Raw genomic sequence first — 12,760 nt, forward strand, 5'->3', positions numbered from 1 at the left:
AGAAATGATAAATAAATTCACCAAGACTGTCACATACCAGTGCAACAATATATATATATATATATATATATATATATATATATATTGCTTTTTTTTTTGAGTTGGAGTCTCACTCTGACACCCAGGCTAGAGTGCAGCGCAACTTTGACTTGCTGGGCTCAGGCGATCCTTCCACATCAGCCTTCCAAGTGCTGGAAATACAGGTGCATGCCACCATACCCGGCTAAGTGTTTACTTTATTTATTTATTTATTTATTTTTTGAGTTGGAGTCTCACTCTGTCACCCAGACTGGAGTGCAGTGGCCACTCCCGGCCACTGCAGCTTCGACCTGCTGGGCTTCGGCGATCCTTCTACCTCAGCCTTCCAAGTAGCATGGTAGCGTGCGCTACTGCCCATCTAATTTTTTTTTGATTTATTGTAGAGATGAGGTCTCACCAAGTTGCCCAGGCAGGTCTCGAACCCGCAGGCTTAGGCAATCCACTCACCTCGGCCTCCCAAAACGTGGGATTAACAGGCTGAGCCACCGAGCCCGGCCTAAATTTTTATTTATTGTAGAGACAAGGTCTCACCAAGTTACCCATGCTGGGCTCAAACCCTTGGACTCAGGCAATCCTTTCGCTTCAGCCTTCCAAGGTGCTAGGATATAGGCTGAGCCATTGCACCTGGCCTATATTGCATTTTTATGCACCAGTAACAAACAATGAGAAAAGCAATTTTTAGAAGTATTATTTACAATAGCACAAATAAATACCTAGGACTAAACTTAACAAAAGATGACAGTGACCCTTATATAGAAAACCGCAAAACATTATTATGATTAAAGAAGGCCTAAGTAAATAGAGTTACATTACCATATTCCCAGATTGCAAATTTTCTCCAAACTAATCTATAGGTTCGATGTAATCCCTATAAAAATACCAGTAAGTTTTTTGTGAAGTTGAGAAGATAATTCTAGAATGTTTACAAGGACTAAGAATGAAGAATATAGCTAAAGGATTACACAACAGATATCAAGATTTACTATAAAGTTACAATAATTAAAACAGGGAAATGTTAGCACAAGACAATAAATATATGCCTATGAGACAAAAGAGATTCCAGAAACAGACCCATACACATGTGAACACTTGATTTATGACAAAGATGATACTACAGTGCAGTGTAGCTCACGGTATAATAGTCTTTTGAACAAATAGTGCTCAGTTAATCTACTGAATACCTCCCCATATCAAACAGAGACATTTATTTGAGAAGGCAGACAAGAAAAGTAAATTATGTATGATTCCATCTATATAAAGATCAAAAACAGACAGAACTAATTGTGATGGAAGACAGAACCTTAAAAATCAACCCGTCAGACTTCTGGTTCCAAAATGGTGTAGAAGCAAACTGGTTTTACTCTTCTCTCTGCCCCTTCTCCCCCGCCCCATAGAAGGCCAAAACCAAATACACAGTGCCAAGATATTCCAGAACTTAAACATGAAGATGAGACAGTTCCTGTGTGACAGGAAAGTAAAAATACTCGAGAATCAAATTTCCACATCCATGATGCCCCTTTCTCCATTCTGCCTAACACCAAGCCCACAGAAAATTTCTCCTCAACGTATTGTTTCTACACTGGAAAAAGTGAGACCCAGGTGGACAACCAGCTTCCCCATCATCTTGGGTTTCCTGGCACAAGGAAACCCTTGGGAAGTATTGTGAGTTGTTCCTGCCTTAACCCATGGGAAGTACTGTGAGGGCCTGAAGGGAAAACTATCTCTGAGGACAGGCAGAGACAAAGGGGGAAGGCAGAAACTCCTGAAAAATCTGCTCTGCAACTTGGCCAAAGGAGATGCCAAATCTGAGTGGCTGTTCAGCAGCATCACACTATAGGAGGTTCACCCCACAAATCCATGGAGCACAACCCCCTAACACAGCCTTCCTACACCGCCAGGACCTTTTGGACCACCCTCACTCAGGAAAGACAGTGATCTGAGTGTTTACTAGAGCCAAGGCAAACCTGGGCTTAAAGTACCACCTAGAGCTGAAAAGAAGGCCTAGTGATAAAGAACCTCTAAGTAAATATATCCAACAAAAATCAAAACAAGTCAGAGAAGTCTGGGCTAAATAACTAATCCTTCAATGCAAAGAAATAGACGTACATCCATAAGAAACAACAGCAAAACAGGGAACCATGATCTTTCCAAACGGATAAAGCAAGGAACCAGTAACTGACCCTAACATAAAGATGGTAATATACAAACTCTCTGACCAAGAATTCAACATAGTTGTTTTAAGGAAACTCTATGGTTTCCAAGCTAACACAAATATGCAATTCAGAAAACTTATTAGAAAAATTTAACAGAGACTGAAGTAATTTTAAAAAATCAAACAAATCTTGGAACTGAACATTTGCTGAACTGAGAAATTCATTAGGAGCTCTCAAGTGCAGAATAGCTCAAGCAGAGGAAAGAATCTGTGAGCTCGAAGACAGGCTATTTGAAAATACACAGAGGAGCGAGGTATGGTGGCTCATGCCTGTAATCCCAGCACTTTGGGAGGCAGAGGCAAGAAGATTGCCTGAGTTCAGGGGTTCGAGACCAGTCAGGGCAACTTGGCAAGACCTCATCTCCACAACAAATAAAAAAATTAGCCAGGTGTGGGGTACATGACTGTAGTTCTAGCTACTTGGAAGGCTGGAAAGATCGCCTGAGCCCAGCAAGTAGAGGCTGTGATAGCTGTAAACACGCCACTGCACTCCAGCCTGGACAACAGAGTGAGAGCTTGACTCAAAACAAACAGTAACAAACAACAAACACCAAACAACAACAAAAAAACCCACACAGAGGAAAAATGCAAAAAGAATGAAAGCAATAAAAATCATCTTGAAGATATAGACAATTACATCAAAAGATCTAATTTAAGAATTATTGATCCAAGAGGAAGTTGAGCAAAAGTAAGGGGTAGAAAGCTTGTTCAAAGAAATAATAACAGAAAACTTTCTGAAACTTGAGAAAGAGGTAAATATCCTCAAGAAGATCAGAGAACATCAAACAGATCTGACCCAAATAAGAGTACCCAAAGGTATATAATAATCAAACTCAAAGGTCAAATACAAAGAGATAATCATTAAAGCAGCTAGACAGTGGAGGCAAATAACATATAAGGGAACTCGAATTGTCTGACAACAGACTTCTCAATGGAAACAACCAGAAAACAGGCAATAAAATGGCAGTAATAAGTCCTTACTTATCAACAATAACACTGAATATAAATGGACTCAGTCTTTCAATTAAAAGGCATGGAGGGGCTGAACAGATTAAGAAACAAGTCCCAACCATATGCTACCAATAAGAAAACCACTTCACCTACAAAGACATAAATTGAAAGTGAAGGGGTGGAAAAATAAAGTCTAACTAGATATGCAACTAGAAACGACAACAACAACAAAGTGCAGGAGTAGCTATATACATGTATCAAATAAAATAGACTACAAAGACTGTAAAAAGAGACACAGTCTGTCATTATGTAATGATAATAGGGTCAATTCAGCATGAGAATATAGCAGTTATAAATATCTATGCACCTAACACTAGAGCTCCCAAGTATATAAAGCAAACATTAATAAATATAAAGAGAGAGGCTACAATACAACAGTAGTAGGAGACTTTAATCCCCCACTCTCAGTAATGGAAAGATCACCCAGAAAGAAAAAGAAAATCAATAAAGAAACACTGGAGTTAAACTACTCACCAGATCTAACAGGCCTAAAATTTACAGAACACTTCACCCAACTGCTGCAGAATATACATTCTTTTCATCAGCACATGGAACATTCTCCAGAACTGACAATATCTTAGGCCACAAAACAAATATGAACACATTTTAAAAAGTAGAAATCATATCTAGTATCTTTTTTGAATACAATGGAATAAAACTGAAAGTCCATAACAATTGGAATCTCAGAAACTTCACAAACACATGAACAACATATTCTTGAACAACCAATGGGTCAATGAAGCAAATTTTAAAATGTCTTGAAACATGGAAATGGAAATCTAACATGCCAAAAGCTATGGTATATAGCAAAAGTAGTACTAGGAGGGACATTTCTAGCAATTAAAAAAAAAGTAGAAAGACTTCAAATAAACAACCTAACAATGCACCTCAAGGAACTAGAAAATCAAGAACTAAACCCTAAATTAGTAAAAAGAAAGAAATAATAAAGATTACACCAGAAATAAATAAAATTTAGAAAAAAAAGGAAGCTCAATGAAACAAAAGGTTAGTTTTTTGAAAAGATAAATAACCTTGACAAACCTTTGGCTAGACTAGTTTAGGGGGGAAAAATACTTTTTTGGCTGGACACAGTGGCTTATGCCTATAATCCTAGCACTTTGGGAGGCTAAGGTGGCAGGATTGCTTGAGTTCAGGAGTTCAAGACAAGGCTGGGCAACACAGGAAGATCTTGTCTCTAAAAAAACCAAAAAAGCCAGGGTTGGTAGTGTGCACCTGTAGTTCCAGCTATTTGGGAGGCTGAGGCAGGAGGATTGTGTGAGTCCAGGAGGTTGAGGCTGTAGTGAGCCATAAACATGCCACTGCACTCCAGCCTGGGCAACAGAATGAGATGCTGACTCAAACAAAAACAAAACGTTCCTATTGTCTTTTTTTTTTTAATAAATGTATATATGTCACACCATATATTGTCAAACATATCCTTCTGGATCCCAAAATGCCTGCTGATATGTAGCATGTCTTGCTTCATGCCAGGTCCCACTAATGAAGTAACTCCTCATAGCAGATACCTTTAATCTGTGATAAGAGCAACAAGTCTGATATCAGAGATCTTTGCATTCATTTGACCTGCATTCAGTGTTTCAGACTAGCAAAGTCAAGACAAGGTAATATTGGTAATTGTTAATTCTAGAAAAGAACCAATAATTTCATTTTCCAATTATGAATAGTGGCAAGTTAAGAGAACCACCTGACCAATTTAATCTCTGAGTTAACAATGACAGTTGACATTCATGACTCCTTCCTTAAGCTAAGGCTGTATTTCTGCAAAGGAGACATTCTCCACGTGCTCAAATGAACCCATTCATTTAAAAAGAGTTAGATCAACGAGATCAAGATTTGCAATGACAGTTTCCAAAAAACTTAAAACAATTTATTTCTGTGATTGCAAAGAGTATCTTGTTTTGAGTTATTTTACAAATGAACTTTTACTGCTGGAAGTTTTAACTCACATGTATGTTCTTTCCAGCTCCCAAATGCACTAGCTAGGTTTGTGGCAGGAAGTTTAATTGAAAGACTGACCCAATTAACATATAATGGAGCTGGGCTCGGTGGCTCAGCCTGTAATCCCGCGCCTTTGGGAGGCTGAGGTGAGTGGATTGCCTGAGCCAGCGGGTTCGAGACCCGCCTGGGCAGCGAGACCTCATCTCTACAATAAATAAAAAAAAAATCAGCCACGTGTGGTAGCGCATGCCTGTAATTCTGGCTACTTGGAAGGCTGAGGCGGAAGGATCGCCGGAGCCCAGCAGATCGAGGCTGCGGTGGCTGGAAGCGGCCACTGCACTCCAGTCTGGGCGACAGAGTGAGACTCCAACTCAAAAACAAAACAAAACAAAAAAAAAACATATAATGGGGCCAAGTTCCGTGGCTCAGCCTGTAATCCCAGCACTTTGGGAGGCTGAGGTAAATGGATTGCCTGAGCCCACAAGTTCGAGACCAGCCTGGGCAACTTGGCAAGACCTCATCTCTACAATAAATCAAAAATATTAGCCAGGTGTGGTTGCGCACACCTGCATTTCCAGCTACTTGGAAGGCTGAGGCAGAAGGATTGCCAGAACCCAGCAGGTCAATGCTGGGGTGGCTGTGAGTGTGCCACTGCACTCCAGCCTGGGCAACAGAGTGAGACTCCAATTCAAAAAACAAACAAACAAAAAATACAATGATAATTTAAAGTGCAAGTCTTGATAAATCTTATATTTCCCCTTATTAGAAATCACTTTAAAAATATCTTAAAGCCTTTACTTTGAGACATGATAGGAAAATCTTACAGGTACACATGGGAAAGACATGATCACCACTGAGTGAAAACAATCTAACCAGGAAGATTTGATGCCTGTAAACTAATGTCGAAGCTGAAATTCTGGGATTATGACATGCTGCAAGGCTGGAAAAAAAAACAACGGATAATTCATCTCTCTTTCTTCCTGTCTCTCTCCTTCAACAGAATCGATACTAATGTTCTCGAAATCCTTCTCAAGGGCAGTCATGTCCCCACAGGCCTCAGAAAATTCTTTGTCCACCCCCTTCACCCATGTAGCAGTGAACAAAGGCACGCTTGGCATGCATCTGGTCAAACCTGTGATCCAGGTGAGCCCAGGTCTCAGCAATGGCAGTGGTGTTGCTCAGCATACACACGGTTCTCTGAAGCTTGGTCAGGTCTCCACCAGGTACCACAGTGGGAGGTTGATAATTAATGTCAACCTTGAAGCCAGTGGAACACCAATGCACAAACTGGATGTTGCACTTGATCTTAATAGTGGCAGCAAGCTATGTACAAGGGGGAACCCTAAAAAACCTGGAATTGATTAAACATTGTGCATTTATTCTTACATGTTTAAACTGTCACCTTCAAAGTACTTTCCATTTGATGCAATATACCTTTTGAGACACGTTTTCTTTTTTTTTGAGTTGGAGTCTCACTCAGTCACCCAGACTGGAGTGCAGTGGCCGCTCCCAGCCACCGCAGCCTCGACCAGCTGGGCTCCAGCAATCCTTCCACCTCAGCCTTCCAAATAGCTGGAACTACAGGCGCGCACTACCACACCCGGCTAATTTTTTTGATTTATTATAGAAATGAGGTCTTGCCAAGTTGCCCAGGTGGGTCTTGAACGCATGGGCTCAGGCAATCCACTCACCTCAGCCTCCCAAAGCATGGCATTACAGGCTGAGCCACCAAGTCCGGCTTGAGACACTTTTTCTACTGCTCGAAAATTTTTGAACTAGTCAGTTTTGATGTCTTTTAGTGCTTTCGCTGTTTTTTTTTGTTTGTTTCACCTCTTTGACATTGGCAAAACGTTTCCCTTTGAGGACTTTTTTCATCCAGGAAAACAAAACAAAACAAAAATTGCTTGGGGCAAGACTGGGTGAATAGGGAGGGTGGGCAAACACTGCTGAACAATCAGTGCAGTGTGGGCAAGTGCATTGTCATGGTGGGAGAACCAGTGAGTTGCTTGCCCCCAAAAAACTCACTGAAGCCGAACACAGCCTCTCCCAATGGTAACTTGCACACCAATGTTGACAGGTTTCTAAAATCCTTACCTAGTGGGAGAAGCCTGTGCTACAAGGGGCCTGCCCTCCAAAAGATAATTCCGTTTTTTGGGGGGGTCACCTATTGTATTTACCAAGGTAAGGGTCACATTTCACCGTCTGCTTGGCTGGCTCAAAACAAGCATTGGTGATCTCTGTCAGAAATCATGGTAGACTCTCTCAGCAAAATGATGGGGGCGTATGTGGCCAGAGGGAAGTGGATATGGGGATAGGGCACCAGGTTGGTCTGCAATTCTGTCAGATCAACATTCAGAGCTCCGTCAAATCTGAGGAAGCAGTGATGGAGGACACAATCTGGCCAATAAGGCCATTAAGATTAGTGTAAGTCGGGTGCTCAATACTAAGGTCTCTATGACAGATGTCTTTATCTACCATGAAAATACAGTGTTCCATGGTGATGTGGGTGGTGAGGATAGAATTGTAGGGCTCAACTCCTGCTGTGGAAACCTGGGGGCTGGGTAAATGGAGAACTTCAGCTTGGACTTCTTGCCATAATCAACAGAGAGACATTCCATCAACAGGGAGGTAAACTCAGAACCAGTTCTCCCACCAAAGCTGTGAAAAACCAAGAAGCCCCGAAGACCCATGTGTTGGATGGACAGCTTGTGATTTCAGTCCTAGATGAGATCATTGATCTTGCCAATGCTGTAGTGCCCTCAGACACAGTTATTGGTATCATCTTCCCCTGTGATGAGCTGCTCAGGGTGGAAGAGTTGGTGGTAGGTGCCAATGCAAACTGTTAATGACCGTTGGTTCCAGGTCTACAAACACTGCCCTGGACACATGCTTGCCAGCACACATCTCACAAAAGAAAGTGTTGAATAGTCATCTCTTCCCCTAATGGTCTTATCACTTGGATCTGGCCATCAGGCTGGATGTTGTGTTCCAAGCAATAGAGTTCCCAGCAGGCATTGGCAATCTGTACACCAACCTGGCCAACGTGGATGGAGACATACTCACACTGAGTGGTTAGGGGTTAGGAGGCAAAGGTGACAGAAGAAGCAGACGTTGCATCCTGGTTACCATCCCTGACAAACTAAGAGTCGAGGTAAATAAGACATTCAGAAATCATACTCTTTTAAAAGTATTAATTGCAATCTGTCCTGCCACTGCTTAAATATAAAATGGCTTTAGGATAATTAACCAGCATTTCGCAGAGAATTACTTACCAGAGTCCCTTCCCATGATGTGTTTCTCATACCTTTTCCAAACCGAAACAAACTCTAATTTGGCTTTCACTTGTAAGTATAAATACTGTAAACATTGGGAACTCTTTCTACAGACTTTTTATCTCCTGTCCTGATACTGGCAACCTAGTTTCTCAGGTATGCTAATCCTGAGAGGAATTATTTGGTAAGCTTGTCTTATTAGTGTGCAAAACTTAAGTGTTGCTCCTTCTACTTTAACTTACGTCAAGCAAATAAGTTTAAGGAACAGCCTGGTAAGGTATTTGCTGAAAAGTCACAGGGTGGTTCTAGTTCCAGTTCAACTAACTGTGGTGTCTTAGGTGAATCATCCAGTGCCTTGGTGTTCTCATCTATATACCATCAGAATTGCTTCTGGCATTGTTGCCTGGCACACAGTCGGCATTCTATAAACACAAAAATTAGGTAGTTTCATAGACATTTTCCAACTTTTAATTATACATCTATACTTCTGTGAAAAGTAGTCAACCAAGAAAATGACATGCCAATTAACTAGATCTATTCCTATTCTTGCAGCAGTCTGAGATTAGAAGAAACCAGCACTGGAATATGCTACCAGAAGAAAGAGAGGTTGGGCGCAGTGGTTCAGCTTGTAATTCCAGCACTTTGGGAGGCCGAGGCGAGAGGATTGCCTGAGCCTATGGGTTTGAGACTAGCCTGGGCAACTTGGTGAAACCTCGTTTCTACAATAAACTGGGTGTTGTAGAACGTGCCTGTAGTTCCAGCTACTTGGAAGGCTGAGGTGGAAGGATCGCCCAAGCCCAGGAGGTCAAGGCTGCGGTGGCTGTGAGCATGCTACTGCACTCCAGCCTGGGCAACAGAATGAGACTCCAATTCAAAAAAAAAAAGAGAGAGAAAAAAAGGGTAATTAAAACACAGTAAGCACTTTTAGTTCAGATCATCAACAAATGAACTAAAAACCAGAAGAAAAAAAACAACTAACCAAAAATGACCTAAAAAGGGGGCACACCTCACCAACAAGGGTACCTGCATAATGAACATTTGCACACCCAACCCTGAATTGTACCCTACATTTTTAAAATAAAAAAAATTTTTAAATGGCCTAAATGAACCAATGTAGAAAAAAATGATATTTTATATGATCACTTCTTATTTAGAACTGTTGACTTTTTGAAGAATATCAATAAACTCAGCTTCTCAAAAGAGCTTTTTTATATTAAACCAGGCATCTCTTGAGGAGAAGTAGCTTCCTTTGAGGGTCTCAAACTTAGATTGTAACTCTATTAAGTACAGAGTAAGTGTACAGTATTAAATCAAAAGTGGAAGGGAATAGGATTGTGGGGACAGTTATTTCTGAAGATCAATCAAAAAAGAATTCAACATGTCTGACGCAAGGTAACTTTTGGAGTCCTCTATGTTAAACATTCTTATGAAAGAAAATTGTCTTCATTTTTTATATTTGTCTTAATTTTATTATTTCCAGCCCACCCCTACAGGCTATGCAAATAATTCTTTTCTTTCTTGGGAATTTAAACTTTTTAAGGATACAAATTTTTAAAATGGAGAAAATAAGGCATATTAGAAATGAGAACTCTTCTTTCACTGTAAAGTAAGAAATGAGAAGAAAAGCTTAGTGTGAAATTCTGGAGACTAAAATTAAAATGTAAACAGAGAATGCTCAGTGACATTTTTTTAGGAGGCTCACATGAAGGAATGTCATGGTACATTGACCAAACTTCATTTGCATTTTCATTTGCATTTTCAGGATGTTGCTATTAATACCACATGACACTCAACAAATTACACTACGATATGACATTTTGTACAAATAACTTCACCTCCAGTTTCCTCTTCAGCTGTTACTTCAGCATCTGATTACTTACAGAAAAAAATGTATTTAGGCTTTATTTTTTTTTTAAGGCAGATTCAAAATATTTGTTGATGTAAAGATACTGGATCCCAAACTGTTTTCTGAGGAAACAGCTACCTAAGGTGTCTATTCAATTAAAAAAAAAAAGTTTTATGGTCTAAAAAGTCGGGCAAATGCTAGGTTAAACAAAGTTAAACATGATTCTTTTCAGCAGGACTTCTGAGAACCTTTAATTAGCTAACCATGCATTGTGATTCTGCAAAAGGGGAACAATAATTCATCGTGTTTCTTAAATTTATTTGACCATAGAACATGTTTCTCAGAGTATTTTTCAAGATTAGTGTTTTCTATAATATATGTTGAGAAATAATGGGGTCAACCATGTTTGTATGTAAGTGCAAAATTTAAACAGCCCCTGAAACAAGTATAATTCAAAAAGTAGAGAGGTAAGTGAATAAAGCTGGCATGCTGTCAGTCAGCAGCACCATGCTGCATTCTGAGTCAAACTCCAGAAGTAGGGATTGTCCCTAAGAAGAAAACTGGAGTGTCCAAAATTTCTGGGTCCTATTTAATTAAAATACCTTTCAAATCTTGTAACTAAAGAGTACCAATGGATGAAGAAAAAAAGCCTCACATGTCTTCATTTCTACTCATAGTTCGGTGTAGCTCCAGTTCTGTTATTCTCAAACATCCATTACCATGATTGCTTAATAATTACAAAGGATAACCGCCAAGCATTTTTCATAGGAAGCTCTTGTGGCTTGTGCAAAAGGGCCAATTTTTAAAAAAAATCTTTATCTAAACTAGAAAAACATTTCTAAAAATACCATCTGAGCGACTGCAAGATGAAAGCACATTCGAAGTATAAACCTAAATAAATGCAACAATATAGATGATTTAGGGATGGGAGAGTACAGAATTCTGAAATGACAGACGTCATCACCTACACATTTCTTTTTTTTTTTTTTTTGAGTTGGAGTCTCACTCTGTCGCCCAGACTGGAGTGCCGTGGCCGCTCCCGGCCACCGCAGCCTCAACCTGCAGGGCTCCGGCGATCCTTCCGCCTCAGCCTTCCGAGTAGCTGGAATTACAGGGGCGCGCTACCACGCCCGCTAATTTTTCTCACCTACACATTTCAAAAGCATGATAGGACCCATGTCTTCCCTCTGGTTATGTTGCTCTGCCAGAATTTTAATTTCAGCAAAGACCATCCTCAAAGTAATGATGTACTGATTCAAAGGTCTCCAATCAGCAGACATGATTTTGGATAGATCCTCAAAGGTCAACTGCCACCAGATGTCTAGTTCTTGATTATCCTCCATGCTCCCTGGATAGAAGCACAGCTAAGTGCTCAAGTCAAAGGATTAGTTGGCAATATCCCACATTGTCAAAAAGCTTTGAAGAAAAACAGAGAGAAAACTTGTATTTGCTGAGCATTTAGGTGATAGACATTTTCATAAACATTACCCCATAAAAGTAACGCAAACGAACCCATCTAAACAGATCTTTTCCCTGCTTTATAGATTAAGAAAACTGGATCTTAGAGAGGCTATAAAATTGGTCTAAGGTCAAATCAAATGCTGATAAGCAAATTAGGTAAAATTTGAGCCAGGTCTGGGTGAATCCAAAGTCTGTTTTACAATATTACACTATCTCCTAATCATTAAAAAAATTTTTTTTTTTTATAGAAGCACAAATGGTCCATTTATGCAGCTTTTCTCAGTATCTAGCAAAACAGTTCAACTTTATCATTACACCAACTTCAGAAATCCTGATAATGTTAAGATCTTCTTATTCATCTGCCTATCTGCCTAAATAAATGGAACTATTTATTTGCAATTGCTGGTAATGAGCTTTCTTAATTCAGCATTTTGCAGGAAAAAAAAAAAACCTGAATACTTGAGTTGCTTCATTTCATGTTCACTCTCTTGGCATGCATCTTTTTGGTTTTCTTTTAAAAATAGATTCTAAAATCATGACATATTCAGATATGAAAAGCAGGATAAAGAACAATGAGAACACTAATCTGAAAGTCACATGGCCGGAGAACCTGTTTCTGTAGTAATTCCAAGTTAAATAGAAAACTCTTGAATTTATGAAGCAATCACTCGTGTGCTTGGCTGAAAAAACAAACAAGACACTGAGCTGAAATTGTAGACTTGGATTCTGCCCCACTCTCTTACAGCTGCCACCCTGGTTAAGTGTCTCTGACTCTGTTTCCTTACTATTTAAAGTTGGATCTCTCAAATTCCTTTTAAAATTCCATGATTCTTTAGTCAACTGAAATTCACTGGATTTTTAAACAAATAGTTTCAAAGAATTTAAATCTCACTGCCTTCACCTTTTTTAAAATTCTTCTGACAAAGGCAAAGGACTTACCCATATTCCACTTGATTTGCT

General features: G+C 39.7%; 1 pseudogene; it reads right to left on the reverse strand.

Annotated features, from left to right (window-relative positions):
• Nucleotides 1–6,117: 6,117 nt before the first annotated feature.
• Nucleotides 6,118–11,682, reverse strand: LOC103268340 (annotated as a pseudogene).
• Nucleotides 11,683–12,760: the final 1,078 nt, after the last annotated feature.

Source organism: Carlito syrichta, unplaced genomic scaffold (genome assembly GCF_000164805.1).
Source record: "Carlito syrichta isolate Samal-C Ts95f unplaced genomic scaffold, Tarsius_syrichta-2.0.1 Scaffold308818, whole genome shotgun sequence".
Lineage (NCBI taxonomy): Eukaryota > Metazoa > Chordata > Mammalia > Primates > Tarsiidae > Carlito > Carlito syrichta.